Source organism: Bufo bufo, chromosome 1, assembly GCF_905171765.1.
Source record: "Bufo bufo chromosome 1, aBufBuf1.1, whole genome shotgun sequence".
NCBI classification, from domain to species: domain Eukaryota; kingdom Metazoa; phylum Chordata; class Amphibia; order Anura; family Bufonidae; genus Bufo; species Bufo bufo.
This window is the reverse complement of record NC_053389.1, coordinates 695,854,999-695,878,384: the sequence shown is the minus strand read 5'-3', so window position 1 is coordinate 695,878,384 and position 23,386 is coordinate 695,854,999. Positions and strand designations below refer to the sequence as shown.

General features: G+C 46.3%; 2 long non-coding RNA genes across 3 annotated transcripts in view; one reads left to right on the top strand and one right to left on the bottom strand.

The window, feature by feature from the left end:
• Nucleotides 1–23,386, top strand: part of LOC120985958 — a 154,232-nt gene that overhangs the window by 95,704 nt on the left and 35,142 nt on the right. Inside the window, exon 3 of one of the 2 annotated variants that reach the window (XR_005775611.1) lies at nucleotides 14,890–14,948. The exons of the other annotated variant lie outside the window; for it this stretch is intronic. This is a non-coding gene — a long non-coding RNA (uncharacterized LOC120985958). Of the gene's footprint in view, nucleotides 1–14,889; nucleotides 14,949–23,386 lie in introns of those variants that run through there. 2 annotated transcript variants of the gene reach the window in all.
• The window catches only part of LOC120985959, a 1,109,413-nt gene that overhangs the window by 1,066,344 nt on the left and 19,683 nt on the right, over nucleotides 1–23,386 (bottom strand). The window lies entirely within an intron of this gene.

Below are 23,386 nucleotides of genomic sequence, written 5' to 3'. Positions count from 1 at the left end.
TAGCCTCCGGTATGTTCATAGTTAGGCTCCACCCAGGGGAACCTGCCGGCGTCTCTTTCTCCTATGCTGTAGCGCTGGCCAATCGCAGCGCTCAGCTCATAGCCAGGCTATGAGCTGAGCGCTGCGATTGGTCAGCGCTACAGCATAGGAGAAGGAGACCGCGGCAGGTTCCCCTGGGTGGAGCCTAACTATGAACATACCGGAGGCTATAACCGGAGAACGGAGCGGCGCCCGGGGATAACAGTAAGTGCAGGGGGATCCCTGGGCGCCGCTCTACACGTCTACATGTTTAGAAACTTTATTCTGGTGAAAGATCTTCTTTAACTATATTTTTCGTCCATAAGATGCCAGCCATATATGTAATCAGCCCCCAGCAGGGGCGTTGCTAGGGTCTCAAAAGATCCGGGGCGCAAGCCTCAATAAATATGTTGCCCCCCCCCCCCCCGCACTTTGCTGTACTTGCCATCCAGGGCCTCCAGGTGACGTCTCCTCTCTGTCATCATCTTCTCTGTAGATCTTCTGTCTCATCATCTTCTCCACTCGGTCTGGACAACTTCTCTCATCCGCCTCGTCTCTGCAGAGTGTGACACACAGACATCTTAGCTTCCTCACAATCTATCATTATCCCCCAACTGGAGTCCCCACAGTGTTATACTGCTGCTTGCTGTGCCCCCCCCAGGGGTGTAGCTATAGGGGGTGCAGAGGTAGCAGTTGCTACCGGGCCCAGGAGCCTGAAGGGGCCCAAAGACACTTGTGCCACATAAGAAGACACACAGAGCACTGAGGGAAGGGGGGCCCAAGCTGAACTCTTGCACCGGGGCCCATGAGCCTTTAGTTACACCCCTGCAGCCCCCCCAATAACCCAAAATACTATCCTGAAGAAGCATTACTGCCCCCCATAGTAATAGTGCTCCTCATAGTCCCACCAATAGTAATTCCCTTCTAGAATGCCCTCATTAGTAACACTGCCCCAACCGTGATAATGCTCCTCAACAATGCCCCCATTATTAGAAGAGCCCTCCCATATTAATAATACCCTCACAGAGTCCCCAGTAGAAATAAGGCCCCCTATTGTTCCCACAGTGGTAATAAAGCTCCCTACAGACCCCTCAGTAGTAATAAGGCCCCCATAGTGCTTTTAGTAGAAATAAGGTGGATCTATAAGACCCTCCTATAGAGCCCCCAGCAGTAATAAGAACACCTATAATGTCCCCTGGATCTGCAGTGCCCCCTGCAGTTATAATCCTCCCTCCACCATACAGTCCCATGTAAATAACATCACCTCCTCCCCAGCCGCCTCCAACGCACAGTCCCATGTAAACATCACCCCCTAAGGCTACTTTCACACTTGCGTTCGTGCGGATCTGTCCTGTCTACTTGTACAGGACGGATCCGCACCGATAATACAAACCAATGCATCCGTTCAGGACCGATTTGTTTGTATTAGATTTGAATTTCTAAGTCCCAATACGGATCCGTCCTGACTTACATTAAAAGTCAATGGGGGACGGATCCGTTTACAATTGCACCATTTTGTGTCAATGCAAAGGGATCCGTCCCCATTGACTTACATTGTAAGTCAGGACGGATCCGTTTGGCTCCGCAAGGCCATGCGGACACAAAAACGCTGCTTGCAGCATTTTGGGGTCCGCCTCCAAAACGGAACGGGGGGCCGTACGGAGCCGAACGAATGCATTCTGAATGGATCCGCATCCATTCAGAATGCATTGGGGTTAAACTGATGCATTTGGGGCTGCTTGTGAGAGCCTTGAAACGGATCCCCAAACGCAAGTGTGAATGTAGCCTAAACATTAAGTCCCATGTACATAAACATCATTCCCCCCCACCATCCACTTGCAACATACAGTCCCATGTAAATAACATCACTCCCTCCCCCAGCCACCTCAAGCACACAGTTCCATGTCAATAACATCCCTCCCTTCAGCCCTAACATACATCCCAGTTAAATAACTACAACTCCCAGCATTGCTCTGCCTCTCCCTTCATTTACTTTTTCTCATGTACAGACATCACCATTAGGCTCCTTCTCCTCTTCACTCCGGTCCAATCCTGCACTGGTCACATGATGGTGACATCATCCAGGTCATCCTATCACAGCCTGTTTTGGTGATCACATGACCTGTGATGTCACCACAGGTCCTTCATCTCTTCCCAGTGTATTAGATTCAATTGTATTGCCGTTCTGTGTACGGCAATACAGTTGTATCTAGCAGGCAGGACATTCGGGGCCTGGGACAAAACATCCGGGGCCCAGGCCCCGAATGTTTTAACCTAGCGACGCCCCTGGCCCCCCAGCCATATATATCAGCAGCGCCCAGCCATATACATCAGCAGCCCCCAGCCATATACATCAGCAGCCCCCAGCCATATACATCAGCAGCCCCCAGCCATATATACCAGCAGCCCCTAGCCATATATATCAGCAGCCCCCAGCCATATATATCAGCAGCCCCCAGCCTCAGATCACAAAATAAATAAACTACTTACCTACTCTGCTCCTGGACGCCACCACTCCTCCCCTCCAGCGCGATCCTCTTCCTCCTGCTGTCGGCTGTGCTGTGAACTGGTCACAGAGCGCCCTCACGCAGTGCGCAGCCACTGCACAGCCGACAGCCGAGGACCAGGAAGCAGTAAGTACAGAGCCAGCTATATAATTTTTTTGATGGTGAGCTCAGCAGCAGGCCCTCAGCCATAATTTTTTCGATGGTCAGCTCAACAGCGGGCGATGATACATGGCCCGAGCAATGATTTTGTCCTTTTCTAGTTGTTGTAGTAGTTCTATAACCTTCTTTTTGTAGCCACTGATTGGGTCTCGTCTTAGAGCCTTATATGTGTTGTTATCATCCAGGAGTGTGGTCACCTTGGCATCGTAGTCAGATGTATTAAGTACAACCGTGCATCTTCCTTTATCCGCAGGCAGGATGGTGATGTTTGTGTCTTTCTTCAGGGATGTAACCGCCTTCCTTTCTTCTCTAGTCAAGTTTGAGTGAGGTGGTTTGGCACTGGCCAGAGCTGCAGACACTTTAAGGCAAAGTTGTTCAGCTTCACCCTGTGGTACTTTGTTGCTGTGGATTGAGGCTTCAGTGGTTGAAATAATATCAACTATTGGTATGGTTCTTGGAGTGATTGCAAAATTCAAGTGAGTTTAGAAATATATTCATATTATACATTTTACTCACATATATAGAGCTGACATATTCCGCAGCTCTTTACAGACATTATCATTGCATGCTGTCTCCAATGGAGCTCACAATCTAAGTTCCCTATCAGTAGGTCTTCAGAGTGTGGGAAGAAAACCACAGAAACAAACTCCTTGTCTTTGGTCAGATTTAAACCTAGGACCCCAGTACGGCAATGCACCAGTGCTAACCACTGAGCGACCGTATGTTATTATATCATGGATAGAAGAAAGTGTACCATGGACCCTATTACTTTTTAAGATGATAAAACTTATTTATGGGACTCATCCATTTTTGCCGATTTGCATGCTTGACTTTAGTAATGTTGTGGTTAGCTGTATCTAAATTTATGGGTTGCTGATATTACCAGAAATCATTTCCAACTGAAGGTTAAAAAACCTTTGTCTAAAATGAACATGCCAGATGAAATTAGTTTGGTCATGTTTGCATTGCAAAGCATATTCCTCAGAATGTGTTAAAAGTTTGGTGGTTATCCCCTCCTAGTAATAGAAAAGGATAGAGTTCTCCTAGCTTGGTGGATCTAACCTATCATGAAAAGAAATGTAAGTTTTTTTTTTTATTAAAAATAAGTGGTTCATCCATAAATAAATTGTACAAGGAAATGATGTCTGAATGATATTTATGAAAAGCTCCAAATGAAGAGAATAATCTGATCGATGCTATGCGTGAATTTGTCCAGTACTAGTAATAAACAAGATAGTACACAATTTTCCTGGAAACATATGGTGTTGTTCAGTGTAGAAAGGTCTTCTTCACTAATGTATTATGCACTCAGGCTGCTGTGGATGATGCAGTCTAGTTCTTAGAGCACTATATGAGTGAAAATAGAGCTTAATAGTTCACTTTTGGTCAGAGTACACTATTCTGTCCTACTGTATGGCTGTGAATGTCATGCAGACCTTGGTGAAGGCCTATGATATAAATGTAATTGAAGTGGGATTATGAAGAGCAGCAACTATAATAATTTACAGGACAGCTGGGATGCTTATGTTCTTAATAGAACAGGGAGCATGAGAAGCCAAGAGTGGCTGCTCTAAGTCCTAATGGTATATGATTGCAGGTCCCCATGATTGTGCGCACACAAATTATGTACAGTGCATGTCTTTTTTATAGACCCCTCATTGTCTATGTGTATGTTTGAATCTATGACTGAAGAAAAACATATGACTAAGCCCAAGGGAGAGACTTTTCAATCAAGCTAGGCTGAGCAGGGGAGAATCCTGCGGGGAGCTGCCCGGATGACTCTTCTCCTTGTTCTTGGTTTGCCTTTAAATGCTGTGTGTGTAAGAATAAGACATTGCCGCTTGTAACAAGGAAGCTGCTTGGCATCCATGCATGCTGCTCATGGTTCAGACAGCAAGAAGCTCCACTTTAAAGGGCATCTGTCAGCAGATTTGTATCCATGAAACTGGCTGATCTGTTTTATGTGCGCTTGTGAACCGAGGGCAAGGCAGGTGGCTTGGGCTCCACAACCAGAAAAGAACGCACACGCAGTAGTCAAAGTTCAAGAAAAATGCATTTACTAAAGGTTAAAGAGGACCTTTCATCAGAAAAAAGTGTGTGCAATTCTTATACTACCTTATCGGGCTGCTGCCACAGATGTCCGGACACTTTTTTTTTTTCAAAAGGACCCCCCGTTCGCCCGCTGTGCTCCCCGCTGTGCTCCTCCTCATATGCAAATGAGGCGACTTGGTTATAGGAGGCATTGACATTTTAGTTCTGCTGGGCGCGGCTATCTTCTCCCTGGCAGCGCCCCGCTCTTAGCCAGGGAGAAGGAGCTCATGTTCTCGCGAGAATCGTGAGAACATGAGCTTGTAGACATCCGGGCCGAGCTTGTCTGTCTCGTGAGAACTTGAGCTCCTTCTCCCTGGCTAAGAGCGGGGCGCTGCGATTGGATGCGCTCGCTGCCAGGGAGAAGATAACCGCGCCCAGCAGAATTAAAATGTCAATGCCTACTGTAACCAAGTCGCCTCATTTGCATGTGAGGCGACAAAACAAAAGGGGAGCACAGTGGGCGAACGGGGGGTCCTCTTGAAAAATAAATTAGTGTCCGGACCTCAGTGGCAGCAGCCCGATAAGGTAGTATAAGAATTGCACACACTTTTTTCTGATGAAAGGTCCTCTTTAATAAAGGCAAGTTAAAGGTAAAAGAAAAGGGAGAAGGACAAGCAAAATACACAATATAACATGAACAATTCAAGGCAGATTCTGCAATAGTTTCCACTCTTACTACGTCCGCTTCTGCAGTACGGACACTGAATGAACAATATTCCCAAAACTATCCCAAACTGACCCTAACTTCACAGTTGGGTGAGCATCACTTGTTTCCCAGTGGTCCAGGTGGACCGCTTACAGTCCATAGAAGCGCGCGGTGGGGCCAAATGTCATTCCTTTCTTTGATAGCGAAGCGTCCTCTCCTCACGGTTAGGCCTCCTGCACACGACCGTTGGGTGCATCCGCGGCCGTTGTTCCGTTTTCCATTTTTTTTCGCAGACCCATTGACTTTCAATGGGTCCGTGGAAAAATTGAAAAATGCACCGTTTGGCTTCCGCGTCCGTGATCTGTTTTTCCAGTCCGTGAAAAAAATATGACCTGTCCTATTTTTTTCACGGACAACGGTTCACGGACCCATTCAAGTCAATGGGTCCGTGAAAAATCACGTATGCACACAAGATAGTCATCCGCGTCTGTGATCCGTGTCCGTGATCCCTGTCCGTTTTTCCTATCATTTTCAATGGAAACTTGACTTAGTTTTTTTTTCACTTTTGATGTCCGTGGATCCTCCAAAAATCAAGGAAGACCCACGGAAGAAAAAACGGTCACGGATCACGGAACAACGGAAATCCGTTTTGCGGACCGCAAAAAAAAAACGGTCGTGTGCATGAGGCAATGAAATCCTCCTTAGCAGGCAGGGAAACCAAATGGATGCAGTGGAATCCAACAGCAGATATCACTCAGCACACTGACAGTCCTGCAGAATCCATACACTGAGGTGTGATGTAAGTCGGGGTTTTGCAGTTACTGTACGGTACTCAACAGCACTGCGAGTCTTTAACCCCTTCAGGGCCTTGGGATTTTACATTTTTGCGTTTTTGTTTTTCACTCCTTGCCTTCCCATAGTCTTAACTTTTTAATTTTTCCATTCACATAGCCTTATGAGGGCTTTTTTTTTGTGGGACAAGTTGTAATTTCTAATGCCACCATTTACGGTTGCAAACCATGTAGTAGGAAGCGGAAAAAAATTCCAAATGGGGTAGAATTGGGAAAAAACGCAATTCAGAAAAAGTTTTTTTTTTTTTTTTTTTACACTGTACACTATGCGGTAAAATTTGAAGTGTGTGCGACTTTTTGAACACTTTTTATGAAAAAATGATTGGGTACATGAAGTGACAAAAAATGGCAAATTGGCTGTTTTTATTTTTTCCCACCGTTATGCCATTTGCCATATGCCATTAATATTGTTATATTTTAATTGTATGGGCATTTTCACACACGGCGATGCCCATGATGTTTATTTATTTTATTTTTTGGGTTAAGTATTTTAATTTTTTTTTTAAGGAAAGGGGGGTGATTTGAACTTTTTTTTTTATATTTCTAAAAACTCTTTTTTTTTTCTTTTTTTAAGTCACCTTGGGTGACAATAACTGGCAATCATTAGATTGCCCATTGTGTTCATTGATGGCTAAATAGCCATCATTGAACACTTCATTTGGAATATAACAATACAATACTGTCACTTAGTGGCCTGTATTGGTATATTCCTGAAATAAGCACCGAAGCCTGCTTGAGGCGTCGGGCCATTTCAACAATGTAACAGGTTCCCCGATCTCAGTCGGGAATCACTGTTACCGGAGCAGGAGAGCGCGACTTCCGCTTCCAGACTGATCAGATGCCGTGGTCACATTTGACCACGGCATCTGAAGGGGAAAATGTATACAATCAGCTTACGGCTTATGGCTGATCGCATACATGTGCCGCGGGTCTCTGCTATTTAAAATAGCAGAAACCCACCAGCTTTGGCGCCCGCTGCACGAGCGAGCGGGCGCCATGTTTAGAGAACGGACTTCCGCTGTACATATACGGTGGAGGTCCTTAAGGGGTTAACTTTGGGGGCAATATACACAGCCACAATGTCAGTTTCACTGATTAGCCACTGGGCACAGTCCTTTCAGCGTAGCTCCACTAAGAGTACTGTCTCTTTATACTCCGTCCGCCTCTGGACTGAAATATATACAGCTTGGCTGCACAGGAAAGTCCTCTAATATCTCCACACACTCTCAATACAGCACAGACACCTGTCTTCTCTCTTGCCAAGATGGCTACTGCTCCCTGTCTGGTCTCTTCCTGCTTCTCTTCTCACACTCTGTCTGAAAACAGGCAGGCTCACATCATTTGGGGCGTGTCACTCCAGCATCATATTACAATGGCTGCTGTCTTAAAGGACCAGAATCGCAGAATCACAGGAACACATATACATTAAACTTTAACACAGTTGGGTATTGGCAATTATTTTGCCCGCCCATTTTTCAAAGCCCTCTTCATATTTAAAAATGTGGGCGTGTAGCATGCTGCACCGATTCTTTTGCCTGGCCATTTCTAAAAGGCCTGTAGGAGTGGAAAACTGCAGAGCGAGCAGCGTGCCATTTTTTTAGCCCCACCCATTATTAAAAGCCCCTCCTACATATAATAGGCCAACACTGTACACCTGCAATTCTATTGCTGAGGCCTGTCTCTACACATCAAACGGAGAGGGGAGGCCTGTCCTGGCTGCACTGCCTGCTTCACATTATACAGTAAACAGCAGGCTACAGCCAGGAAGCTCCTCCGCTCTCCTCCCTCCCCAGATACTGCTCAAGGCTTGTGGTTCCCCCCACCATCTGTCACCCGCCCGTGGCCTGCTGTCCCCCTTTGCCGTCCTCACCTAGCTCTGAATCCTCCTTCTGCAAATGGCAGGGGGAGGAGCCGGAGCATCTCCTCTCCTACATAGCACCCCATACCTCTTACATCCAGTGATGTCACCTTTGTTGTAGACATTCTCTTTCCTCATCTTCTCTATTCAGACCAGACCGCCATGATGATTTTTATCTCCAGTCTCAGAGATTGACAAACAGACATTAGTTTCCCACATTTCCATCATCTTCACATCTTCTGAACACCCTTTCCTGCCACCCCCAATACTATCCTGAAGAAACAGTCTCCTGGAAATACTACTACCACACAGATAGTGCCCCCTTCAACAATTATTGGCACACAGTGCTCTAAAAAATAACTGCGCCCAGACACTAATAGTATAAAGATAATATCCCCCAAAAATAATTGTGCTAAGCTGATACTGTGCCAGGGTGCCCCCCAAAGTAACAGTCCTCCCCAAAATCCCACCAATAGAAATAATTCTCTGCCAGAGTACACTTAGTAGTAATAATACCCCTATAGTGCCCATACTAGTAATCATGTTCCTCATAGTCCCCCAGTAGTAGAAAAGCTCCCCATAATACCCCCTAGTAGTAATAATTCTCCTCATAACAGGACAGTACATGAAATATCTCCGCTTAGTGCCCGCAGTTGAGATAATGTCCCCATAATGTAGGCAGTATAAAATACCCCTATATAGTGCCCCAGTAAATGCCCTCATAGTGCTCCTCTCCACCATAATGTGCTAGTAAAAAATGCCCCTTCTTAGTGCCACCAGATGCCCCAATAGTGCTCCACTCCCCCATAGTGCCCCTAAATAATGCCCCATTGTGCCGCTCTCCCCTATAGTGCCTCCCATAATGTGCCAGTAAAAAATGCTCCCTTAGTGCCACCAGATGCCATAGTGCCCCCCATAATGTGCCAATAAAAAAAGGCCCCTTTAGAGCCCCCACTTCCTCATAGTGCCACCAGATGCCCCATAGCACCGCTCTCCCCTATAGTGCCCCCCATAATGTGTCAATAAAAAAAAGCCCCTTTAGAGCCCCCAGATGCACCCAAAGTGCTGCTCTCCCCATGGTGCCCCCCATACTGTGTCAGTAAGAAATGCCCCGATAGTGCCCCCCCAAAAATGGGCAAGAAATAAATGCCCTGAGAGTGCCATCCCAAAAGAAATGCCAGATGCCCCCATAGTGCCAGCTCCCCCCAAAAAACAAAACAAAAACAAAACACTAATACTTACCTTCATCAGCAGTGATGTGATGCAGGCCTCTTCCGGCCTGTGTCCCTCGCTGTGTGCTGCCCGGCTCAGGTGACGCAATGATAATGACGACTTTGCGCCGCCTGAGCCGGCCTCTGATAGGCTGCATGCATTAGTGCCTGCGGCCTATCAGAAGAACAGGGAAGGGAGACGCCTCCACCTCCCCTGCCGCAGCACAGCTATCTGTATCTCTGTCCTGAGGATGGCGATACAAATGAATATGGAGATGAGCGCTTCCACAATGGAAGTGCTCATCTCCTACTGCCCCCCACCGCCGCTGGCAACTAGAGACAGGGTCACGCCGCCTGTGGTGATCGGGAGGGGGGGGGGGGGGTCCAGACCCGCAGGACCACCCCTGTCAGTGCGGCGTGGAAGGCTCGAGTTCCTGTAGCAGCTGTGTCATGTAGGTTTCCATGTTGGTCCTGTTGGCAGTGGTGTTTTCTGCCTCTGGACACTTACCTGTTGTGTTGTCCACTGCTGGCTGCTTTTTTCCCCTTTGTTGCTAGGCCTGTTGGAGACTCCGGTTCCTTTATGTCTTGGAGGAATCGGTTGTCTCTACCTTCTGACGCCATATTGCAGGGACTGTTAGGGTCAGAAGGGCCCAGGTTCGAGAGTATAAGCCACCCTACCATCGAGGACAGCTCATACATTCAGGAGGCCAGGGATAGGATTTAGGGATACTTGGTTTCCAACTTCCTTTTCCCTGTTTTCAGGCCTAGCTGCTACCTTATTTTCCCCTCATTGTACGGTGGGGAGTTTCCCCCACTCCCCACCGTGACAACACCAGACTCCCTGAGTCCAGCAGAGCCTCTTCTGGAGTGTCTCCCACCTCCACCTGGCACAGGTGGTTTAGAGTTTTTGGGGTACCTGCTGCACACAACTTCCTGGATTATAGCGACTGACGATAGCCATAGTTAACAGTCAGCTCTTACATGGCCTGGCTCCTGACACCACCAGCAGACTATTGGAGCCAGGTCTGTAGAGGGTACACCCCGGGTGGGTTTGGTTGGTACAAGTCGCTGGGTCTGGAATGGAGATTTACGAGGTTTGACTGCCCCCCTCCCAAAAGAACCTCCTGTAACAGTCTTAGTAGCCTCGTAGCGCTCCACCAGGTCCACCATTTCTAGGGAGTTGCCAGGAGACACCTGGCCGATCCAGTGCTGGAGAGGGGGTGGCAGAGCCCTCCAGAACATATCAGCCAATAGTCTAGCCTTCATAGCCTTGGGACTTAGCACATCAGGCTGTAGCCACTTTTGCAAGAGGTGGAGTAAGTCATAATACTGGGCCTTTGCAGGCTCAGCCTGCTTAAACCTCCACTGATGTACCCGCTGGGCCTGGACCAACACATTCATCCGCAATCTTGCCAAAATCTCACCCTTTACTTTTTGGTAGTCGGCCGCTTGATCGTCCGGCAAGTCGAAATACACCCGCTGGGAATCGGATGCCAGGAATAGAACGACGACCTCAGCCCACTGGTCACAGGGTAACTTTTCCCTGATCTCCACTTTCTCGTACATCGCCAGGTAGGTTTGATGTCATCTGCGGGGGTCATCTTTGTAATCGCAGCACGGACTGCTTTCCGGGCATCGTGGACACTCGTGGTTGCTCCTGCTGTCTGCAAAGCCGTCACGTGTTGTAGCAGCAACTGGTTAGTCTCCTGCTGCTGCTTATTAGCCTCGTGTTGCTGCAGGATTGTCTCTTGCTGCTGCAGATGAGGGCCTTCACAACAGCCTCCATTTTGTCATGGGGCACTGGTTGTAATACAGCTGGTTTAATGTACGACATACAACCGTGCCTGAAAAATGCAGAAAAAATATATCGGCGTTCACGCCAGCCTCACTGCTCTTGCACGCATCCTCCACCAAATGTGGGGTTTCGCTCTGGTAGATAGGGTAAGCGGGCGCAGTACAGAGGCAAAATACAAGTTCTTAACTCAAAACATCAGTGTTTATTCACACTTGACGCAATTGCACAAAACAGCACGTAACTTTGCAGTCTTGGTGTTAATTCACACACAATGGAAAGTTTATATAACACAAGTCACCTTGCTGGCAGTTCTGCCTCCAGTAGTCCACAGCAGGCTTTAGGGGGCCTGTTTCCCCAGCATGCGTCTCTCAGCCCTCCAGCACGGCACAAAGCCTCGGATCCCAAAACAGAGACATCTCTGCTGTGCCCAGCTGCCTATTTAAGGAAAGCCAGGTGCTGCCAAAACCCGGACCGGCACTTAAACTCCGTTCCGGTATTTGATCTCATCTGTCTGGAAATCAGCCCAGCAACACATGCTCAGAGGAAAATACCTGCCTTGCCAGACACAACCCCTCACTGAGTCACTATATATATATATATATATATATATTGGCCCCGAATGGCCAAGTGGGAATATATGATATATGTCCCCTGTATGTATATACATGTATATATAATGCTTTCCAATTTACATAAGAAATCAGATGTATCCTGTATATAAGAAGCACCCCCAATGACAAAATTACACAATACTTTATCAAGAAAAATTGCAATATGGCTAAAAATAGAATCTGACCCTGACACAATGGGGCGTCCAGGCGGGCCCGGTATCTGTAAATTATCTATCTTTGACCCGCCTGGACGCCCCATTGTGTCAGGGTCAGATTCTATTTTTAGCCATATTGCAATTTTTCTTGATAAAGTATTGTGTAATTTTGTCATTGGGGGTGCTTCTTATATACAGGATACATCTGATTTCTTATGTAAATTGGAAAGCATTGATTTATCACATGTTCAAACTATTATCTTGGCTTCTTTTGATGTTATTTCTCTGTATATGTCCATTGACCATGATAAGGGGATCTCAGCGGTGATGCAGATTTTGGAAATGTCCTCTCTTTCCAGACAGGCTGGTGATTGTGTTATATCTCTTTTAAACATTATCTTGAGATATAATTACTTTTTGTTCCAGGATACGTACTATATGTAGAAAAGGGGCGTGGCCATGGGGTCCAATGTGGCCCCAAAATACGCTAATGTATCATGCGATGCTTTGAGGAGGATGTCATCTATGGGTCCCACCATTTCAGACATGTTTTGCGGTGGTGGAGATACATAGATGACATCTTCCTCATCTGGACTGGTAGTGAGGTTGAACTACTTGAGTTTCAAACTTTTTTGAATGATGTGGATGTTGCACTACAATTTATGTTGGTGCACTCTGATACAGCAGTACAATTTCTTGATACTAATGTGATTTTCTCTGATGGTAGGTGACATACTCAGCTAAAGTGGATATAAAAAGTCTACACACCCCTGTTAAAATGTCAGGTTTCTGTGCTGTAAAAAAATGAGACAAAGATAAATAATTTTAGAACTTTTTCCACCTTTAATGTAGCCTATAAACTGTACCACTCAATTGAAAAACAAACTGAAATCTTTTTGGTAGAGGTAAGAAAAAATATAAAAAAAATAATAATATGGTTGCATAAGTGTGCACACCCTTAAACTAATACTTTGTTGAAGCACCTTTTGATTGTATTACAGCACTCAGTCTTTTTGGGTATGAGTCTATCAGCATGGCATATTTTCACTTGGCAAGATTTGCCCACTCTTCTTTGCAAAAACACTCCAAATCTGTCAGATTGCGAGGGCATCTCCTGTGCACAGCCCTCTTCAGATCACCCCACAGACATCATTGGAATATATTGGGAGGTCTGGGAGGATGTCTCAAGAACGTTCCAGAATTTATTTCTCCTCCATTGTTTTCGTATTGTAGAGCAAGGAGTCTGCGTGAGCAGTTGGTCAGGGCAGATGGTTCCAAAAAAACTACTAAAGAATCCACATTGACGCAGCCTGGACGAGGATGTTTCCTTGCCTAGGCTGCGTCAATTGTCGCTATATTTGTAAAGAAAAATCTTTTTTACATCCAACTAAAAGGATTTCGTACCAGATCCGTTTTCACCTAACATGTGATTCCAGTTTTGTTATATATGTGTAACATCCCAGAGTTATGTTACAAAACTCTTTTACCTCGCTACAACCTGTTAAGTGTATCTGCATTGTCATCCTGTGTAATTTAACATCACATCCTCACTAATGTGCATTGAAACCCTTGTTAAATATATTTTGCTGTAATTTCCATGTACACCAGCAGGTGGCAGCAATGTGTTAGCAGGGCCTTAGTAACAGTTTAGCATATCTAGACTGGAATAGTACATTCCAGTTTAGCTCCCCCCTCTTTGAGGAGGTGTGGAATGTTCCCACATCCTGCCTCATGGGTGGAGAAGGAAGTTAGAGTTAGTGTGCCAGCCACCCCAGTTAGGGGAAGGCTGTGCTAGTAGAAGCTCCCAGTTCTAGGGATCCCAACCCAGGATCGTGTCTCGGCTGAGACCAAAGATCATCATTCCCAGCCTGAGCCCTTCAGCCTCAGCTGGTAGAAAGCAAGCAGCCATCTCCAGAACTCCAGGAAGAACCATACCCTGTGAGCTAACTGTGAGTATCATCCAGAGACCAGGAGAAGCCAAATTCCTCCTCAGCTAGTCAGTCCCCAACACAGCAGAAGATAGACAGAGCAGAACACATAGATTAATGCCATATTACAGAGCCACAAGCAGATGACTTATCCTGCAAGAGAGCTCCAGGCACATGATAGAAGCAGAATACAGATTCCTGCCATACATTGCCAATACCTGCTGGGACCCAAGACTATTGCTGTATCTCATATGGATTACTGCTGCATCCAGTAAAGACCAGTTTGAATTATATTCTAAGTCTGGATCTCATTCATTACAACCAAGTTCCTTAATTACTCCTACTACCAACACTCATTTATTGCAAGTGAGCCAGGATCCAGGAGTCCAGCCGTACCCAGGTAGGAGACACCGTTGACACTATACCCACTACTATACAGAGACATTACACCACTCTGGCATTCCTACCCTGGTACGTGAGCTGTTACTGTACCCTGCGCACGCTGCAATTGGCGTCACAAACAAAAACTTTTAACTATCATTTACACCTGACCCAGTTACTGCATATTATAGCGTCAGTGTGCATTATTCCAATCCGGCTTACTGCATATTTATTGTCCTGCCCATGCAATTTATTGTATGTTGGTGAGACTTTGACTGATCTGAAAACTCGTTTAAATAATCATCGATATACAGTACGTAGAAAACGTCTTGATTTGCCTGTATCCAAACATTTTTTTCACCTTAAACATACTGAAAGGGATTTAAAATGTTGGATCATAGATCACGTCCCCATGCCCAGAGGAGGGGGTAATCAATTGAGTCTTCTGAAGAAAAAAGAATTACAATGGATCCATGTGCTTCATAGTCTGAAGCCACACGGCCTAATGTTGATTATAAGATTGGGAATGTATTGTAATTAGATAGTTTGCCCTCTGTCCCTTGTGGGTTCGTCACGAACTCCTGCATATTAGGTAGTTCTTATAGGACTAGTACTTATACCAAGTAAAAAATCCTTATTTATTTATTTTTCTAATTATCATTCTCTATTTTTTAGCAGTTATTGTGCTGAGGAGGAATGACAGATGAGGGTGGAAGATGGAGATACCTACCAGATGTATTTGGCGACATTTAAAATTATGTTTTTATATGTATGGTGGAGATCCCTCTTGGGCTGATAAATAGGATCATTGGAAGAACCTATTACGGACACCGAAATAGCGTGCGTGGATCTGTTTGGTTTTACCTCCTATGTGGAGACTAAGGGCCTGCAAGCTTCTATTGGGTAATAAGGGTCATGTGACCAGGCTTCTATTGGCTAATGCATTTTTGGGGAATATCACACGCAGGGATATCCTTTTGAACATCTCACTCTCAGACAGCAGCACTGTGCTGTCTGAGCGTGAGATGCAGGGAGAAAGTTACCATCCCTCCCACCCCTGCAGCTGACAGAAGTTGATTTTCATCTTCATTTTTTCAATCCCTGTCGGCAGCGGAGATGGAAGGGGTATGGCCTAACCAGATCAGGGGCGTGACTTATCATGACCTGGGGGTGGGGTTTTAAGTTCGTCTTTTGAGGATGGCCTGAATGGCCACCCTCCCTGCCCCCTGAACTGTGACCTCCACAGCACTCCGCTCCCGTAACAGTGTCATCCACAGCGCCCTGCCCCTTTAAAGCTGACCTGCAGCAGTGAAGAAAAATGGCTGGATTGTTATGGAAACCTCGTGTAAAATGTTGTGTATGTGGAGACTAAGAGCCTGCGAGCTTCTATTGGCTGATAAGGTACATGTGACCGTGTGTATGGCAGTTGGGATATGAAGTTGGGATATGAAGAGAAAGACCTGTGAGCTTCTATTGACTAATGTAGGTCATGTGACCATGGTTCTATTGGCTAATGCATTTTTTTGGGAATATCTCAGGAACAGTACGTGCTAGAGAGCTGAGACCCGGTCTAAAACCGTCTCGGATACTTGATGTACCTGTGTGCCAAATTTCATGATTTTAAATGTGACGGTGCTGATTCCTTTAGCAGACATACACACACACACACACACATTCATACACTCCCACACTCAGCTTTATATATTAGATGACATAAATATCTAATTTGCTTCCCATTGCTTATATTGCACCACCATAGTCCAACCAGTGTACATCAATCCCCGTCCACAATGGAGGTCACAATCTAATTTCCCTATCAGAGACACTCCGGGGACGGCACTGCTGCAGCCAGAAACTTCCTCTGCCAGTCAGGGGAATGTCAGCTCCAGTAAGCAGGGAACCAGGAGAGCAGGGCAGGCCAGACAGGTGCTTGTAGTGGGAGACTCAATTATTAGGGGAACAGATAGGGTAATCTGTCACAAAGACCGTGATCGCCAAACAGTGTGCTGTCTTCCTGGCGCTAGAGTTCGACACATCGCGGATCGGGTTGACAGATTACTGGGAGGGGCTGGAGACGAACCAGCGGTCATGGTCCATATCGGAACCAATGACAAAGTTAGAGGTAGATGGAGAGTCCTTAAAAATGATTTCAGGGATTTAGGTCAAAAGCTGAGGGCAAGGACCTCAAAGGTAGTATTTTCCGAAATACTGCCTGTACCACGAGCCACACAAGAAAGGCAATGGGAGATTAGGGAGATTAACAAGTGGCTCAAGAACTGGTGTAGGAAGGAGGCTACAGGCTCTATCGTAGGGACGGGCTGCACCTCAATGGGGAAGGGGCAGCTGTGCTGGGGAGAAAGAAGGCTAGAAGGTTGGAGGAGTGTTTAAACTAGGGACTGGGGGGGAGGGTAATTACGTTATAGGAGGGGAAGATAGTGCAGATAGAGACCGGGGGCAAGGTAATAAGAATGGGGGAGGAATGGAAGGAGGGACTAGAACAGTTCAGAAGGAAAGGTGTAGGGTAAAAAATATACATAAACCTCTCAAATGTATGTATACTAATGCCAGAAGCCTGACTAATAAAACTGGTGAACTGGAATTAGTGATGTGTGAGGAGGACTATGACATAGTGGGAATAACTGAGACATGGCTGGATGATAGCTATGACTGGGCAGTTAATGTACAAGGTTACAGTCTGTTTAGAAAGGATCGTCAAAACCGGAGAGGGGGAGGGGTCTGCCTTTATATAAAGTCCTGTCTAATGCCCACAGTCCGAGAAGATATACAGTAGGTGAACCCGATTTTGTGTCAATCTCGCTCTCTTTCTCAGCGAGATTGAGCACATACGAGCCCCATCGCGGGAGCCAGCGCCGAGCTGGCTTGCCGCGATGGAGACAGAGCCGTCATAGAAGCGACGGGAGATCCGACTTGGATTCCCGCCAATTCTACACGTGTGCGGCGTTTGTTATGAATCCTGAGGGGGAAGTCCCCGCCGGATTTTAAATAAAAATCCGGCCTGGGTCCCGCCCTCAGGAGCATACCGGGCCCTTAGGTCTGTTATGGGTTGTAAGGAGAGCCCCCCCTACGCCGAAAAAAACGGCGTAGGGGGTCCCCCTACAATCCATACCAGACCCGTATCCAAAGCACGCTACCCGGCCAGCCAGGAAGGGAGTGGGGACGAGCGAGCGCCCCCCCCCCCCCCTGAGCCGTACCAGGCTGCATGCCCTCAACATGGGGGGTTGGGTGCTCTGGGGCAGGGGGCGCACTGCGGCCCCCCCACCTCAGAGCACCCTGTCCCCATGTTGATGAGGACAGGGCCCCTTCCCGACAACCCTGGCCGTTGGTTGTCGGGGTATGCGGGCGGGAGGCTTATCGGAATCTGGGAGCCCCCTTTAATAAGGGGGCCCCCAGATACCGGCCCCCCACCCTAAGTGAATGAGTATGGGGTACATCGTACCCCTACCCATTCACCTGCAAGAAAAGTGGTAAAAACACAAATAAACCACACAGTGTATTAAAATATTTTATTTTTCTGCTCCGGAGGCCGCCCCCTGTCTTCTTTATTAGCTCTTTTACCAGGGGGGGCTCTTCTTCTTCCGATATCCCGACGGGTCTTCTCCGCTATCCGGGGGGTCTTCTCAACTCTCCGGGGTTCTCCTTCTGTCTTCTCCGCTATCCGGGGGGTCTTCTCAACTCTCCGGGGTTCTCCTTCTGTCTTCTCCGCTATCCGGGGGGTCTTCTCAACTCTCCGGGGTTCTCCTTCTGTCTTCTCCGCTATCCGGGGGGTCTTCTCAACTCTCCGGGGTTCTCCTTCTGTCTTCTCCGCTATCCGGGGGGGTCTTCTCAACTCTCCGGGGTTCTCCTTCTGTCTTCTCCTTCTGTCTTCTCCTTCTGTCTTGTTGACTCGGCGCACCCCGGTTCTTCGTCTCGCGAGACTCGGCGCACCCCGATTCTTCGTCTCGCGAGACGAAGAACCGGGGTGCGCCGAGTCAACAACAGAGAGAAGAATCGGGGTGCGCCGAGTCAACAAGACAGAAGGAGAAGACAGAAGGAGAACCCCGGAGAGTTGAGAAGACCCCCCCGGATAGCGGAGAAGACAGAAGGAGAACCCCGGAGAGTTGAGAAGACCCCCAGGATAGCGGAGAAGACCCGTCGGGATATCGGAAGAAGAAGAGCCCCCCCTGGTAAAAGAGCTAATAAAGAAGACAGGGGGCGGCCTCCGGAGCAGAAAAATAAAATATTTTAATACACTGTGTGGTTTATTTGTGTTTTTACCACTTTTCTTGCAGGTGAATGGGTAGGGGTACGATGTACCCCATACTCATTCACTTAGGGTGGGGGGCCGGTATCTGGGGGCCCCCTTATTAAAGGGGGCTCCCAGATTCCGATAAGCCTCCCGCCCGCATACCCCGACAACCAACGGCCAGGGTTGTCGGGAAGGGGCCCTGTCCTCATCAACATGGGGACAGGGTGCTCTGAGGTGGGGGGGCCGCAGTGCGCCCCCTGCCCCAGAGCACCCAACCCCCCATGTTGAGGGCATGCAGCCTGGTACGGCTCAGGAGGGGGGGGGGGCGCTCGCTCGTCCCCACTCCCTTCCTGGCTGGCCGGGTAGCGTGCTTTGGATACGGGTCTGGTATGGATTGTAGGGGGACCCCCTACGCCGTTTTTTTCGGCGTAGGGGGGGCTCTCCTTACAACCCATAACAGACCTAAGGGCCCGGTATGCTCCTGAGGGCGGGACCCAGGCCGGATTTTTATTTAAAATCCGGCGGGGACTTCCCCCTCAGGATTCATAACAAACGCTGCACACGTGTAGAATTGGCGGGAATCCAAGTCGGATCTCCCGTCGCTTCTATGACGCGCTTGCTGGGATGTGCTGCAGTGAGTGCGAGATCTCGGCACCATGTCGCCGAGTATCAGCGCGACGCTGTCGTGCTAAAAGCACAATGTCACAAACACCTACTGTAAGTGAGGGACATGAACATGTGGAGTCACTATGGGTAGAGATACATGGAGCTAAAAACAACAATAAATTACTAATAGGAGTTTACTATAAACCACCTAATATACCAGAGTCCACAGAAAATCTACTACTAAACGAGATAGATGAGGCGGCAAATCATAATGAGGTGGTTATTATGGGGGACTTCAACTACCCAGATATAGACTGGGAAACTGAAACTTGTATATCTCATAAGGGAAACAGGTTCGTGGCAATAACCAAAGACAATTACCTCTCCCAACTGGTTCAGGACCCGACTAGAGGGACGGCCATACTGGACTTAGTATTAACCAATAGACCTGACAGAACAACAGATGTGCAGGTCGGGGGACACCTGGGAAATAGTGACCATAAAGTAATAACCTTCCAATTATCATTCAAAAGAGCGTTTCTACAGGGAGGAACAAAAATACCAAACTTCAAAAAAGCTAAATTTAGCCAACTAAGAGAGGCCATAGGCCAAACTAACTGGGACAAAGTCCTCACAAATACAGACACAAAATGGGATATCTTTAAAAACATCCTAAAAACTCATTGTAAGAGGTACATACCGTATGGTAATAAAAGGTTAAGGAACAAAAAGAAACCAATGTGGATAAACAGAACTGTAAAGAAAGCAATAAATGACAAAAAGAAAGCATATAAAACATTAAAACAGGAGGGTTGCACGGAAGCACTGAAAAACTATAAGGAAAAAAATAGAACATGTAAAAAACAAATAAAAGCGGCCAAACTAGAGACCGAGAGATTAATTGCCAAAGAGAGTAAAACTAACCCTAAAATGTTCTTCAATTATATAAATGTTAAAAAGTATAAATCTGAAGGTGTTGGCCCTTTAAAGAGTAATGAGGGGGGGAGTCGCAGAGACCGACGAGGAGAAAGCAAAGCTGTTAAATATTTTTTTCTCCAATGTATTCACTGAGGAAATACAGATGATATGCAGAATGCAAAAATAAATTCCCCATTAAAAGTGTCCTGTCTGACCCAGGAAGAAGTACATCAGCGACTTAAAAAGATTAAAATAGACAAATCGCCAGGACCGGATGGCATACACCCCCGTATCCTAAAGGAATTAAGTAATGTCATAGCCAGACCCTTATTTCTGATATTTGCAGACTCTATACTGACAGGGAATGTCCCACAGGATTGGCGAGTGGCATATGTGGTGCCAATATTCAAAAAGGGGCCAAAAACAGAGCCTGGAAACTATAGGCCGGTAAGTTTAACATCTGTTGTGGGTAAACTGTTTGAAGGTTTTCTGAGAGATGCTATATTAGAGCATCTCAACGGAAATAAGCAAATAACGCCATATCAGCATGGCTTCGTGAGGGATCGGTCATGTCAAACTAATTTAATCAGTTTCTATGAGGAGGTAAGTTCTAGACTTGACAGCGGCGAATCAATGGATATCGTATATCTGGACTTCTCCAAAGCATTTGACACTGTACCGCATAAAAGGTTAGTATATAAAATGAGAATGCTCGGACTGGGAGAAAACATCTGTATGTGGGTAAGTAACTGGCTGAGTGATAGAAAACAGAGGGTGGTTATTAACGGTACACACTCAGATTGGGTCACTGTCACTAGTGGGGTACCTCAGGGGTCAGTATTGGGCCCTATTCTCTTCAATATATTTATTAATGATCTTGTAGAAGGCTTGCATAGTAAAGTATCAATTTTCGCAGATGACACTAAACTGTGTAAAGTAATTTACACTGATGAGGACAGTATACTACTACAGAGGGATCTGGATAGATTGGAGGCTTGGGCAGATAAGTGGCAGATGAGGTTTAACACTGATAAATGTAAGGTTATGCACATGGGAAGGAAAAATGCAAGTCACCCGTACATACTAAATGGTAAAACACTCGGTAACACTGACATGGAAAAGGATCTAGGAATTTTAATAAACAGCAAACTAAGCAGCAAAAACCAGTGTCAGGCAGCTGCTGCCAAGGCCAACAAGATAATGGGTTGCATCAAAAGGGGCATAGATTCCCGTGATATGAACATAGTCCTACCAATTTACAAATCGCTAGTCAGACCACACATGGAGTACTGTGTACAGTTCTGGGCTCCTGTAAACAAGGCAGACATAGCAGAGCTAGAGAGGGTTCAGAGGAGGGCAACTAAAGTAATAACTGGAATGGGGCAACTACAGTACCCTGAAAGATTATCAAAATTAGGGTTATTCACTTTAGAAAAAAGACGACTGAGGGGAGATCTAATTAATATGTATAAATATATCAGGGGTCAGTACAGAGATCTATCCCATCAGCTATTTATCCCCAGGACTGTGACTGTGACGAGGGGACATCCTCTGCGTCTGGAGGAAAGAAGGTTTGTACACAAACATAGAAGAGGATTCTTTACGGTAAGAGCAGTGAGACTATGGAACTCTCTGCCTGAGGAGGTGGTGATGGTGAGTACAATAAAGGAATTCAAGAGGGGCCTGGATGTATTTCTAGAGTGTAATAATATTACAGGCTATAGCTACTAGAGAGAGGTCGTTGATCCAGGGAGTTATTCTGATTGCATGATTGGAGTCGGGAAGGAATTTTTTATTCCTCTAAAGTGGAGAAAATTGGCTTCTACCTCACAGGGTTTTTTGCCTTCCTCTGGATCAACTTGCAGGATAACAGGCCGAACTGGATAGACAAATGTCTTTTTTCGGCCTTATGTACTATGTTACTATGTTACTATGTCAATGGAACCAGAGTACCAAGAAAATGGCAGAGGAGAACATACAGATGGATCCAATCATTATGACCATGGACATTTAGTTACATCTTAGTATGATTCACTATTCTTGGATAGTTTATTGTGAGAATTGCCGATTTTGAATTGGGCAGTGTTCACAATCTCCTGGCCAAGCTTCACCACGCATGGGTGGTTGTTTTGAATGGGCAGTAGACAGCCTTCAAACAAAATGACTATTATGATCTTGAGCAGTGGGCTGAAAATTCATGTAGATTCTTATTATATTACAGGGTGGGCCATTTATATGGATACACCTTAATAAAATGGGAATGGTTGGTGATATTAACTTCCTGTTTGTGGCACATTAGTATATGTGAGGGGGGAAACTTTTCAAGATGGGTGGTGACCATGGCGGCCATTTTGAATCCAACTTTTGTTTTTTCAATAGGAAGAGGGTCATGTGACACATCAAACTTATTGGGAATTTCACAAGAAAAACAATGGTGTGCTTGGTTTTAACATAACTTTATTCTTTCATGAGTTATTTACAAGTTTCTCTTTGTTTACAGCCATTGACATGTCGCCGAGGTTAACACCCATCTTGAAAAGTTTCCCCCCTCACATATACTAATGTGCCACAAACAGGAAGTTAATATCACTAACCATTCCCATTTTATTAAGGTGTATCCATATAAATGGCCCACCCTGTAGAATGGCTGCCTTGTCCGGTTAACTATGCATTACATCCAGTATTGACAGGAGTTTGCTTTACTGGTCTCTGAGTATTTAAATTTGAGTCGATTAGTGTTTGTTTGGCCTTTTGGTCTATTGCGTGCTATTTCTCTGACAACTTGTGACAACAGCTCTGATTTTATTGGCCATGTGAAATTACCATGCGGACAGTGATTGTGAGAAAGCCGAATATCTGCTTACACTTCATCCCTGTTGTAGGAGGCGATGGGCCAGCAGTTGTGCAGAACAACATTCCAGACTGATACCGGTAGCTATGGTCTTAACAAATATTGTCTCATGGATTGTTTATTTAGCCCTATATAGCTGTTGTCCAAAAGTGTCTGCTGCCTGTGTGCCCTGATGCCAGAGATGATATCTGCAATAGATAGCTATGCACTGAGCAGCTTTGTAAAACGCCAAGAAGGTCTATAAAAGCTTATTCTGAACGTTCACTACATACCAAAACTGGAGGCACAGGTACAGTACACAGTAGCAACTGCTGCAAACCCCAAAGGAGCTGGAGTGGAGGATGAGAGTGGTAGTGGCTTGGGCTGCAAAACTCTCTCACAGTGGCAATCCTCACGCCGTCACTCCCTAGGGCATGGGCAGTGATAGGAGGCCGCACCTATTCTTCCCTCAAGTTACACCTTGATGTTTAGGCTGCTGCCTGATGGTGGTTGTGTTGCCCTTGGGTGTGTATTGTGCAGGAGTCAGTAACCAGGCCAGATGTAAAAATGTAAAC